General features: G+C 44.0%; 1 protein-coding gene across 1 annotated transcript in view; it reads left to right on the forward strand.

The window, feature by feature from the left end:
• The first annotated feature begins 474 nt into the window (after positions 1-474).
• Positions 475-13,862, forward strand: part of RAP1A (RAP1A, member of RAS oncogene family) — a 33,480-nt gene continuing 20,092 nt past the window's right edge. The window contains exon 1 of the mRNA XM_050326727.1: positions 475-496. The gene's annotated coding sequence lies outside the window, so the exon portion shown is untranslated. The remainder of the gene's footprint in view (positions 497-13,862) is intronic.

Consider the following 13,862-nt stretch of genomic DNA (forward strand, 5'->3'; position numbering starts at 1 on the left):
CGTGTGGGAATTTGTGAGACTTTCAGGAAGTAACGGATGGAGCTCGGAGAAACCGAAAGTGGTGTGTTAGCAAAGCTCTGTGCCTTCAATGAGAAGTTATCCAAAATCAGCCAACTTGGGGGGAAGTTTCAGATGGAACATTCCTACTTTTGTGCTCCCTGCAACTTTTTTGAATTCATGGAAGCGATGTATTTCACCAAGTATGAACTGCTGTCTGATTATTCTGACATCATTATCACGTTGCTATAGGGACTTCATTACGCCGGGAATGCCATGTTCGCATCCTGTTGCTATGGGAAAAAAAAAATCAGTGGGATAAATAAAAACATTTAATGTTCTGTTCATCACCGTGGCAGGAAAAAAGGCATCGATTTATTGACACGGGCGAAGACTGACAACGTGTTCCAACAGAAGTTCTTCGTGCCAAGTTAGAAACTGGGAAATCATCACTTGGAGCTCTCGGCAGATTGTCCCTTCCCTCCCTCTGTTGTGGCAGGTAGCAGAAGTTGTGAAATCCTAGTTTTGGAGTGGAGGGTGACAGCGTGTGTGCGTCGTTCTCCAAGGTGGAGCCGGCAGGAAGTGCAGCGCTCGCTGCTAAAAATAATCTGTTTTCGTGCGCAGCGTTTGCCACGCGGTGTCTGTGCCACCAGATCATCCACAGAAACTGAGTTACCCTTAAAAGCAGGTATTTCTTACGGCCTTTGGGGAGGTTATGAGGAGCCCAGCAGGGCGGTGAAGGGGTCTGCTGAAGGGACCGCACGCCACGCGGTGACATTTCGAGGCCCCAGCGGTGTCAGAGTTGTCACTCTGAGGGCTCGCAGGAGCTGAGCAGTGCCTGCCGTCACGTGTCCTGGCTCTGGCGTGGCTGTTTTTAGGGTAAGTAGCTTTGCTGGAGGTTCTGAGAGGATCTGTGTGCCAAAAGGGCTGAATTACCAGCGCAGCGTTAAGGCCAGTGACACGGTAATGCTTTTATTTGGAGACTTTGTGTTTACACAGCGCAGCAAAAACCAAAGTTTATATTTGAAAGCATAAGCTGCGAATATACAGACATAGGTTATTAGTGATGCGTTTCGTGGCTGTTCATCCAGTCTGAGGGCTGTTCTTAAAAAAAAAAACCTGAAGAGTAATTAAATAGCTGGAGTGTAACGTGTGGACGTACTCGAACATGAAAGTTTTAATTGTGTATTGAATCATCGTCTTGGGCATAAACAACTCTAAACTTTGTTTGTGCTATATATTGCAGCGTTTCTTCTTGTGTTCTGCACGTGCACAGTGTACTCAGTGGCACTTTGAACTTGGGCTTAGTATTATTTAGGGAACAGATTGCTTCTGTGCAGCTTCACAGGCTTCAGAAAAATCATCCTGAAGAGGAATGTTAATACTCCGAGAACAGGAGCGTGTTATCTGTTTTCCTAGAATGAAAGGAAGTGACTCTTCTGAACATAACACAAGTTCTAATCTTTAGTCTTTGTATTTGAAACGGTTTTTACTTGTAGTTCTTTGAAATTCAGAATTGTCCTTGGCCTGGTGTTACTTTCAAGCCTCCAGAAATGAGCTCGGCTGGCTCTGGCTGTGGATCCTGATGAAGAGTTTTGGGTTTTAGGATAATATGGGAGACTGCCTTTTTTATCACTTTGTTTTAATTTCTGATGAGCCACATTAATGTTAAATGTCAGTCAGATTGTAACTTTGTGCATTTAATTCTGCAGAAGCAGGTTTAAGAGAGACACAACTTTTAAAACTTAGTCAAGTCCTGGGGTTATATTTGGATTTCTTTGGCCTTGATTTGGGGTGGGTTTGGGGTTAGTTTTTTGAAGAGGTAGTGAGGATGGTGGTTAAAGTACAGCCTGAATTCATTTTATACTGTGCTCTGAAATAGTTATTGATTTGCTTTTACTCTTTCATTCAGTAGTTCATGGGAAATTAAACAGAACTGTAATTGGAAGCATCTTCTTAAAAGGGTACTCATAAATCCCAGGGATAAATTTTCACTTACAAATTTGTGTCTGCATTTTGCAAAAACTTCTGCTGCTGGAAACATGACACCTAATGGCAGAGATAAGTAAGGATGTCCAAAAGTTTTCTGAAATAAAAGTTTTATCTTGCTGAACTATTTTGTCTTTGTTCAGGTGCTAAAACTTGGGTGAGGTGTTTTGGTTTATTTACTGCTGGACTGAAGTCTGGTGTCAGGCAGGATTTATTTGTGTTCCTAGACTGCTCTCTGGGTAAGAAGTTAATGTCCTGAAAAGTTCACCTCCCAAACAGGTTTCTCCTTGGATTATATCCTTCATTGGAAGCACGGAAAGGATAAAGGAGGACTTGGCTTTTTGTTCCTAAAGCACAGGTTGGATCAACACTAGAGCTGTGTCACCTCATGGCTGTCACTCAGCAGACTCAAAATACAAATTCCTCCTGCTGGGATTGCAGATGTCGTGGAATATTGTTAGAGAATCCCAGACCACTATCCCAGGTTGCTGCAAGCCCCTTCCAGACTGGCCTTGGACACTTCCATGGTTGGGGCAGCCACAGCTTCTCTGGGCAACCTGTGCCAGGGCCTCCCCACCCTCACAGGGAAGAATTTCTTCCTAATATCCAATCTAAACCTTCTCCCTGTCAGTTTGAAACCATTCCCCCTTGTCCTGTCACTCCAGGCCCCTGTAAATAGTCTCTCTCCACCTTTCTGTAGGATCCCTTCAGATCCTGAAGGTGGAATCCACTTCAGTGTGTTCCATGTAATGAAAACGGTGAAATAGAGCTCAGAGTTATGAAAATGAGTTTATTCCAATCCTCCATACACAGGTGATAGGTGGAATTAGTCAGGCCAAGGAGAGAGGCACAGTTTTTATAGGGAAAGCATGTCCCAGAGTGGTTGGGCTCTGCTGTTAGAAGTGGTAGTAGATCACTCACCTTCTGCAGCTTCACAGTGAGATGAGTATGGCAGGTCATAGATTGAACTCCTTTGCTTTCCCACTGTTGCATTTTTATTCAATAAGAACCCAGTAGGAGCCCAAGTGATCCAGTTTGGTGTCTTCAACTCTAATATTAGAATGAAAAAACCACCTGTGTTGGCTAAATCAAGAGCTGGTGAACTATTACAGCAGAGGAGAAAGGCTTAAAACAAGTGTGAGGATGATACACTTTCATTAATGGCTTCTGTGTAAGAAGGATATTAAAAAAAAATTACCTAATGCACTTTTTATATAAATATGTTGAAATAGAAATAACCTTGATTGACCTGAATATACACCTCACATTACATGTTGAAAAAAATAGCATCCAGGCATATGACAGGAATTCTGTATTTCAGTGTGGCTTCTAGCTGTCTTCCCTAAAAGTCCTGCACTGCCTAGGAAAGTTATTGCAGGAAGGAGAACTTATATTTATATGTTCTTTGATAGCTCAACCCAAATGTAGTTTAAATTTGTGTTTGAGGCAAGTCTGTGCTCTAAATAACTGAGGATGTTGTGGCCTGGATTCAGTTTGATGACCAGTTTTGCTCTGAAGTGGCTCCTTCTCTGTTGTTTCACTGCCTGTATTTATGTCCAACTCTCTCCTTAAGATTTTTTGATTTATATATAAACAAGCTCTCCAGAATGTATGGTTGCTTTTGATTTATAAAATATACAAGATTTTAAATGCTGGCTTTTTTAGCTATATCTGGCTTTCTAAGGTTGCTGTTTAGCAAGTGGACCTGGTATTCAACACAGCATTTATTCCAATAATGTAAGATTTTTAGGAGAAACCTCGTTATAGTACATAAAAAATTATGTTTTTGTTGTATTTTATGAAGTATCACCAGGATTGAAAGCACCTACAAGGTTAAATGGCTTTAATGTGAGCTCTGAGGCTCCAGCTCGGTGTGCTTTGAGTTGATTTGCTTTTGCTCGGGTGTCAGAGCATCCTCCAAGGCCAGAGTGGGTTTGCTGTGGGTGACAGTCCTGGGAGGGCAGAGTACATAATAATTTGGGTTTTTCCATAAGCAAAAAAAATAAGGATATTTTTTCCAAATAATATGTGGTGAGGTGGGGCTGCCCAGGGACCTGTGTCATTGCAGAGACACAGAACTGGGCAAGGTCTTGAGTGGTTGGTCTGACTTCAAAGCCCCATTTGGAGCAGGGGGTGGTAGCAGAGGCGTTTGGAGTTCCATCTCAGTCTGAAGGACCCTCTGTTTCCTGGGATTTGCGTGGAATGGTTGTCCTGTGTGGGAGGGTGGGTGGGATGCAGTGGAAGCTCAGCGAAGCCAGAGCTGCAGGCTGTGGTTTCATGGTCACACCCACCAGTGTCCCCTTTGCTCTCATACTTGCTCTGTAGATGCTGAGGCAGCTCAGCAGGCTGAGAACTGAGCTAATCCCAAAAATACAGACATAGTTTTCAGCCAGCCCAACTCTTGCTCTGACTCACTGCACGGTTGTGGAGGTACTACTGCTGATGGAGGGAAGGAGCTGAGAACAAGAAGCTGCAGTTCCTGAGCACATCTGACTCAGGGCAGTGTCCTTTGCTCCTGTGTAGAGCAGGGGCAGCGTGGTGGCTCAGCTTGGACTGTGACAACTGGAAAGAACATGACCTGTGGCTTGTTCTGAGTGGTGGATAAATAGGTGACTGTTTGCTCTGTCCCCTCAGTGGTAACAGGTGGTTATTGGCAAGAACCAGCCTGCATTTATGGGAGTTACATCAAGCTTCCTACTCTGTTGCAACAAATTGAGGGTCTTCACTGCTTGTTTTTCAGCTGGCTCTGCATGTTGTTGGTGGCTGTTGACATGCTCTGTGAGCTGGTTTGACATGTCTGACTGAAACCCTTCGGAAGTTAAATGGCTCATTACTAGAAGCTTCCTGTTCTTTCCTGTGATAGCATAATTTTGTTAATTAATGCCTATTTTCTGAGCTCCTTTCTGAAGAAAGGGGGGGAGTGCAGGGGGAGCTGTATAGACCCAGTGACAGCAGAGCATCATCAGGACACACACGTTCAGCTGTTGGTATTTATGTGAAGCACTTTGGGGCTGAACCTCTGATGCCATTTCACTCCCAGGTTTGCTAGGAAACAAGTTCTGATCTGCAAAGGGACAGAAACTGGTTACTGAGAGATCACTTCTTCCCTTGCAAATACTGCCATAATTAAGGTTGTCTCAGGTAATCCATTTAACGATATTAAGATGAGGAGGCTGTGGGAAGGAGGGAGGAGCCACTGGGCGTCACATTCCTGGTCAGAAACAGTGTGTTTGAACTTAAATTGCATTGATGTGCTGTGGGAAGATCCTCTGAGATGTGTGTGTGGGGGTGGAAGGAACAGGACACCAGAAACCACCCCAGAACCCCGTTTGGATCACAATCATTCTGGGGTTTATAACTTCGACACTGGCAGGTTGCACTCACACCCCTGTAGCAGCCAGTGCTTCAAGTTAAAAAGGAGAGCTTTAAAACTCTTGTGTTTCTGTCTCTCCCGTGGCAGCAGAGCCACAGGGCTCTTTCTCACCGTGCCAGCTGCTGAAGCAGGTCGGGTGGCCCTGCCTGCATCTCAATGTGGCCACATGAAGACGGTGTTTTGATGTTTTGATGTTTGTTCCTGCTCCTGCTGGAGTGAGTGGTCCAGCAGGTATTGGGTGCTGGCTGTTGGGAAAGACCTGCTATACCTGAACAGGCACTTCCCCAGTGCAGCTGCAGTGGCTTGACCTGAACCCAGGGATTGGATTTTTTTTTTTTAAATTTTATTTTATTTTTGGATTGAGAAATCCAAATGCTGACAAAAGCAGACTCAGTGTGTTCTGAAAACTGCTGGTTGTTTGCTTTTGATGAACAAAATGATCTGTCTGAGGGGGAAAGTCTGACCCTCCTCCACAGGGCTTTTCTAACAGGGAAGAAACAGGTAACAGGACAAACAGCAAAAATAAAAAAGAGTCCATGGCTGCAGGTGGTGCCTTGGCTTTCTCACCCATTTCACTTTGTTTGACTTAAAATCTGGGGGAGCCAGGCAATAGCCAGTAGTCCTGTGGAGCAGGTGGCCTGAGTCATTACGTTCTGTTATTTATTTTGAATATTGATAAGCTGGAAAACATTTAAATCCAGCTGGGGCACTGAAGCAAGAGGTCTGGATATGCCCACAGCAGCGGCTGAAACAGATCTTTATTAATAATTAAGTGAGGCAATCGAAAACACGCTGGTGACGAGCAGGATGAGCGTTTCTGTAAGAGGTGATTGTTGCCCCGTCAGAAATTAACTGCAGAAAACCTGCTTTTGTGGAAACACACCGTGTTTGTCGATGGGTTGGGTTGCATAACTGCTGCTTGCTGGAGCGTTACAGGAAAACAGACACTTGCATTTCACTTGTCAGTGGCTGCAACTGCAAATTCAAGGCTGGCTGGAATGTTTGAGGATTTGGTGGGATTTTTTTGTTTGTTTGTTTTTTTAAAGTTGGAATATTTGTTGGATTTGATGATGTTGTGTTCTGCAGTGTTCTAACACCGAAAAAATTTAAACTCGTCATGTTTAAATCAGGGTATTGCGTGTGTGAAGTCATGGCAGGGAAATCTGCTCTGTGAGGGATCGGAGCATCTCTGGCTGCAGCTGGGGCTGTGAGTGCTCTGCTGCTTCTGGAAGGAAAACTGGCATTATTTTTGATCCAAGTGAAAAAAAATCCGTGTGGAATCAGGCATTTCTCACATTTTTATTGGGAAATAGACCTCTGGAAAGCACGGGGAATGTGGGAGGAGCAGTTGAGCTGGATGTGTTGGTTGCAGTGCCTTTAATGTTGTATTTTTATGTAATATTCTTTTCTCTCATGCAAATAAACTCGGAGTTGTAGGGAGGGGCTGCTGAGAAGAGGAAAACTTTCATTACAGACAGCTGACATGCAGAATAATATCTTTTTATGTGCCACTCACCACGTGATAGTTGGAAGTAACTCATAGTTCAGTGGGTAAGGCTATTTCTGGTGCATTTCTCTGGTTTTTGGGTAAGAGTCTCATTCCAGCACATCTTGCTTTACCCTGGGATTTGATGTTAGTCCTGTGCTGGGTAAGAGAGACTGGATATCTGGCCTGAAGAGCAGAAATCTTGATGGATTTATCAAATAAATACAGCTGAAGATAAAATAAATTCAGCCAATTGTTGCTTTCTGCTTTGGATTAGAACAGTAATTGTAGTTGAAAATAACATTAAGATTAAAGATACCGACTGAAGCGGTTCCAGACAGCCTTTGTCATGAAATATTTATGCATTTAGGGCTTTTAACTCATCAGATCACTTATAAAGTCATAGATATTACAGTACTATTATGGCTTTGCCTTGTTTTGTGAATGCACTACATTGGCATATTATTGAACACTAGGACACAGTCAAATTTAGAGTAAAGCTTTTTTCAGGAATCTCATTTGAACCGATCAAACAGATGTTTTAATGCTCCAGGGCACTTTCCTCAGTGGTGTGATTCCGAGAAAGTGTTCTTTGTTCTGTATTTTCAGTACTTTGTAGCCTCTGTTAAATGAACTGTTTGCTCTAAACCCTTGTCATAAACACAGTGTTGAGTCCAAATCCATTTAGCACTAAAACACACTTGAGCTGGGTGATGGGATGGCTCAGCAAGTGTCAGAAGAATTAAGTTATGTCTCTACAACCGAGATGCTGGAGCTGCTTTTGTTGTTTTTTTTTTCATGCCAAGTCCATATCCACTGCATTTTTATGGGCAGGAGTTAAAATATATTTAGGAACTTTTTTAAACCAGCGGTGATGGTTCCCCTGATGAGCTCGGGGGTTTGGCTGATGCTGCATTTGTCAGATTTGCTGGAGAAAAAGCGTCTCGCTGGAAGTTTCGGGTGGGAAGGTGTCCTCCCCAAGAGGGAAAGCACAGAAATGGTGGGTGATGGCAATTAACACTCACATTAAGTGTGGTGTGTTCTCAGGTCTGTGGGTCAGGGTGCAGAACCAGCTGTCCCCAGGCCATGTGTTTAACAAGTGGACACAATAATATGGGAGAGATTTTTGTTTTTCCTATTGCCCTGCATCTTGTCGTTTCAAAGGCACGTTCTAAAAATAAGAATTTTTTTTGTTGTTCCTGTTTGGGTGCTTGCTGGTGAGGTGGAGGGGAAGGACTGGCTGATGCCAGTGGTGCTCATCTTGTAGGATGTGCCCTCCCTTCCGTGGGAGTCAAACACAGCTCTGGGAGCAGGAGCCCAACTGGGTTTTTGGTTTTGTTGGTGTTTAAAGCCAGCTCTATAACAATCTATTTTGCTTGTAATCAAGCCCGACCTATAAATAAATACTGAAATGGCTCATATAAAACTGATTAAACCATCAGAGCTATTTCCTTTAGTGCCACCTTTTGTTTTCCATAAAGGAAATTCCAGGATGAATTGTCAGAGTGGTTTTGCCATTTTGAGCAGGTTCAGGAGGATTAAAAAAACTTCAGAGAACCCCCACCTTCCCCCAAGTGCAGAGGCCAGATCTGCCTGTAGTTTGGTTGTAACACTCCTGGCCTCATAGTTCTCACTCCAGCGCTGGAGTGTTAATCACATATTTGAATTTCTTCAGTTAAAACCTTCACACAGAAGAAAGTTTCACTTTTCTTATGAAAGAAAACTCAGTTTCCATCCCCTTCTGCCCCCCAGGAAGCGGCATTAAAGGGCTGAGCTAAATACTGGAGGATCAAGCACCATATTAAACAACTTAATTGCTTTATGAAAGGTAATGAAACTGTTACTTTTGCCTCTATTTTAAGCCAGTTCTGTGCTTTTACTGCTATTCAGGCTCCTATCAAGCCTTAAAATCTGCCACGAAACCCTTTCAAGAGGTGCAGTTCTACTTCACACATCCGTTGTTAACCGTGTTTAAACCCTCATTACATGGATACTCGTTGCTGTAGGGGTTTTATTTAAACTGATAAACAAATGTAGTATTAATAAGTGGCCATATGGTCAGTGAGGCTTTTCATTCAAAAAAAAAAAAAGTGGTTGTTAAAAGAGGCGTTTAATTAGCGGCGGTTGCGTGGGAACGGTCGGGCTTTGGTTGCTTGTGGCTCTCACACACACTCACCAGGCACTGGAAAACCTCAGGGCTGCAGATGAAAACCTGACCTTTAGATCAGTCCCCGTGGCCAAATCCAGTGTCTACACACTGATTGTGGCAGCTTTGCCAGGAAGATTTAAAAGAATCTTAATATTTTGGGGAATTTGTAAATGAGTCTCCTGGAAAGCTGGGAAGTGGTTCATGCTGGCAGACAGTGTGGGTTTAGAGGCTTTATGTTAGTCTTAGAATTTGTCACTGGTGGGTAGAAATCTTAGAATTGTGGAATGGTTTGGATTGGAAGGATCTTAAAGCTCTTGTTCCACCCCCTGCCATGGGCAGGGACACCTTCCACTAGCCCAGGTTGCTCCAAGCCCCGTCCAACCTGGCCTTGGACACTTCCAGGGATGGGGCAGCCACAGCTTCTCTGGGCAACCTGTGCCAGGGCTTCACCACCCTCACAGGGAAGGATTTCTCCCCAATATCCAATTTGCTCAGTTATTTAGAGCACAGTGCTAATAACACTGTGGGTTCCCTGCATGGCCCATTCACTTACAAGTTGGACTTATTATCCTTGTGGGTCTCTGCCAACTCTGAATGTTCTGTTGAATTTCTGTCAGTCTAAACCTGCTTTCTTTCAGTTTGAAGTACATTGGAAGAGCAGTTTTAAACCTCTACGACCTGAGAAGTTTCAAAGAACCCTTTACTCAGGGGGAAGCTTGTCTTGTTCTCTCCATCAAAGATTCGATGCTGGAGACCAAATAAGGGCAAACTGGGCTTTATGACGAGTGTCTGGGCACTGTTGCTGCAGAAATAAAATAATTCAAGTGCCAAGCTGGAATGGCAGTGACAGTCTACCCTACCTCATGTCACTTATTTACTCTAATTATATAAACCAGGAAGAATACTGAAGAACGTTGCCAAGCTACTATCAGCACAACAAATTGTTCTTACCAAGTATAATGGAGTTGGGCTTTTGCTATGATTGAGCCTCCTCGAGCCTGTCTGGAATTTAAACTGTATTATGAAAGGTCAAAATATTTTTTCACATTAAAGAAACTGGAGAGATGAAAAAAACCCAGCAACTTTATGGGACTTAAAAGTCAGTGGCGAGTTGGGGGTGGGGTAAACAACAGATGGAGGAAGTCCCATAAACGGCTGCTGTTTTTAATGGTGATGCCTTTTAACATTTACATGTTTGGCTGATGAGGAAGGGGGAAAGGAAGTATTTTTTTTCTTTTTTTTTTTTTTTTTTCTTCCCAAAAAAGCTGTTGAGAGCTCCTGAATGGAGTTCTGAGATACTCAAGTGGGTCTGGACGGGGAGGAGAGAAATGGTCGAGTGCGGTGTCACTTGGGAGGACCTGCGACCACACAATGCTTCCTATAGGCTGTTTTATTTATATATCTGTGTGCATATATGTATATAATTAATTGAGAGGAGTCTGTTTTCCCCTCAATCTGCACACTTCATGGCTGGCTGTCCTGTTTGCAGCTCAGTTGCTCATTAGTATGAAATTTGCAGCAGTGCCGCAGTCGGTCCGGAGGGGCGGCTGCCAACTCCACCAGTGACGTGGAGGGCTGTTCTAATTTGGGGATGCAGTGTGTGTTGGCCTTTGAGTTTTGCTGCTGGCTTCCTTTCCCCTCTCTTTGTCTGCCTGGCACATGTCCCTAGCAACTTTCTGCAAGTGCAGACCAATAGGACAAAACATAAATTAGCCGTTTCAGCACGGCAAGGTTTGGCTGCCCAGAGCCCTTGTTCCCTGCCTGGAGAGCTTCTAATAGCAGAGCAATTCCCAATGAATAATTAGGCAGTCACTTCCATGGAAGTGAACATTATGTTGTTTGAAATTGCAGGTTCAGCGTGAGGCTGATTGCACAAAAGATTACAGGCTGAGGAGGACCCATCTCAGTGTGTTTGTGCCTGAAATGACTATTTCAAATGACAGAATTATTGCTGTTTTCCAAGAAGTTTGTTCCTCTGCCTTGTTTGTGTGGGCTGCAGTTAATTTGCTCAAAGCTCCAGCTCAGCACAACAGTGGAGTCGGAAGGACTCTGTTGCTGGAGGACTTTACTCTTCGCCCAGGCTTTTATGGCCTTGGCCTGGGATCAGAAACCTTCCCAACCCAGCACAGAACATGGGAGTGATGCTTTGGATGTGGCTCAGAGGAGCACATGGCAGGGGCTTGAGATTTTGGGAAGGGATGCAAGGTTTGTAGGCCAGTCTCTTGCCTTTTCTGGTTTAACACTTCAAATGACACCCCTGACCAATGTCATTGTTCACCTCTTTGTTTATTTGGCTGGTCACCAGCGTTATTCTGTGTGGGTGTGCGCTTCTTGCTGTGTCTTTTTGGGTTTATTTGCTCCCTCAAAACCAAACCAAATTGTTTTATTGAAATTACTGATTAGTTGGGCAAAGTATGTCATAAAAAGCACAGGATAAGAGAATCCCAGAGTGATTTGGATTGGAAGGAATCTTTAAGCTCATCTCACTCCACATCCTGCCATGGGCAGGGACACCTTCCCATGTTCCAGTTGCTCCAAGCCCCATCCAACCTGACCTTGGACATTTCCAGGGATGGGGAGTGCACAACCCAGAGACACAAATGTGGTTTCCTCCTTGTTGTAAGTTTATGAATTATTGGTGAAATTTCTCTTTTACAAATACTAAAACATTGTTATACTTTTCACAATCATGGTGGATTCATAGTGCTTTTTATCACAGTAGTGGTTCAGGATTCAGTACAATTCCCAAAACTTTTTGTAGGGAATTGGAACTTACTTAAGTTCCTTTAGTTCTTCAGTGTTCTTAAGCTTCCCCAAGAAAAGTCCCTGATCCCAAATACCTGTTTTCTAATACTGAAGCTGCTGAGGTATAAAATAGTTTGATTAGGCAATGTGAATTCCTGCCTGGAACCAAAATGTTTTCTTTGTTTTTACAAGAAATAACTCAGGTTTTGTCCTGCATTGACTTCAGGAGAATAAAAGATTTTAAACCAAGAGGGATGGGATATGTGTCCCAGCATCAGGAATGCTCTGCAGTGAGGTCATGACTCATCCTACCCCAGCCTTGTGGATACAGTTAATTACACATTTGTTGCCTTGATTGGTATTTGATTTGATCCTGAAAGCAGTCAGTGGGAATGACAACGATTTTACTGTTGAAATTAAAAAACTGAGGCTGAGATTCCTGCCACGATGTATAAAATATGTTTCCTCTTATGTAACATTAATATATAAAGCACAATTACTTTGGTGTCAGATACCGCGGTGATAATGAGTAATAAAATAAACGCAGTGCCTGGGAGTGGAAGTTTGTCAAATTGTGCTTTAAAGTCACATTGAAGTCCTGCTTTCTGCTTAGTCTGGTCTTTTTGTCTTTTTGTTTTCCTCTTCCCTCTCGTTTTTCTGGTGTTGGTGATCTCAGGAAAGGTGGAGGAGTTTTTCCTTGTTCCCTAAAGCCAGGGAGTTTGACTGCCTTGGGGAAGGGAGTCCATGGCAGTGATTTTTATCAATTGACTAAATTCCCTGCTAATTAACAGGGTCATGTATGGCAGTGCTTGCCTTGCTGCTTTTTAGGGGAGGTGTCTGCTAATGAATTGTGGGATTTCCAGCCAAGCACCCTTTCATTTGGGATCCACCATCCCTGTTCCCGGTGCGTTTCCGTCGCTCCCGTGTAACAATTGTGTAATTGCTGACAGCTTTGATGAATATTGGGGAAACATTTAATGTGCTTTTGACTTCATTGAGTAATTTAATACCTAAGAACAGGGTGTAGAACAAATCAGGGAGCAGGTGGTGAGTGGAGCTGTCGCTGGGCAGTGCTGGAACTGGTTGAAGCCAAGGGGAGAGCCCCTGGTCTTGTGTTTCCAGCCTTCTCTGCTGGATCATTCTCTTTGTTTGTTTGGGTTTTCCTTTATTGTGGAGGGAATCTGTCAGCTGAAGTGTGATTTTGATGGCTGTAAATCTTCCCTGTGCAGAAGTGCTGGATTTGGGTTTGTTTTGCCAACACGGCTCTGAGTAATGAAGGGATTTTGGTGGAGTATTGAGCAATGTTTAGTTGACACTTTTAAAAAAAGAAAATCCAGCCCTTTCCATGGCCTAGTTTATAGTGACTGGAAAAAAAAAAAACTGGCACGGAGCACATTTACAAGTTCAAAATTAAACAGGTTTGTTTACAGTAGCCACGATCCAGTATTTAACTGCCAGGATAAAAATAACCGGGACATGTGGCTGCAACATCCCAAGAATCTGCCTCTCAGCTGGGAAATGGGAAGGGCATGGCCACAGGGGTGGCACAGCCAGCCCGGGGTGCTGGAGTTCACACAGACATCTGCGCTCCTCTCCCAAATCCGGGAAATCCTGGTGCCACATTTCCTCTTGAAAATGCCCACATTTTTGGTGTCCGCCAGTGAAAATCAGAAAAAGGGAGGTGGTGGGGGCGATGAGCAAGCAAGGAGTCGCTCTCTTCTCTCTTCCTTAAAGCCAGGTGAGTGGTCCTTGCTCCCTGCCCCTCTCTCCTCTATCCCAGGGAGACCTTTCCCTGTCTTTCTCTCTCCCGGTGCATCTTCCTGGGGAAGAGCAAAGTGCAGCTCAGTGGAATGGTGCACATGGCTGTGGAAGCTGCACCTTGAGGGGCTGTTTCTCATTGTCTCTAGGAACTGGTGCTGTGGTTTCTGTGCTTCGTTCTGTGCCTCACTCCTTTCTGTTCCTTTTCTCTCACCCTTTTTTAAACTCGTGCTGTGCCTTGTGCTTTTTGAGGGCAGTCAGTGCCCTTGTTCATCCCCAGTCCTGGAGCTGGGACTGGCAGTGCTTTCACTCAAAATCACGGAGTCCCACACTGGTTGGATGGGAAGGGACCTTAAAATCCATCT

Source organism: Myiozetetes cayanensis, unplaced genomic scaffold (assembly GCF_022539395.1).
Source record: "Myiozetetes cayanensis isolate MyiCay16 unplaced genomic scaffold, myiCay2020 scf32, whole genome shotgun sequence".
Taxonomy (NCBI): domain Eukaryota; kingdom Metazoa; phylum Chordata; class Aves; order Passeriformes; family Tyrannidae; genus Myiozetetes; species Myiozetetes cayanensis.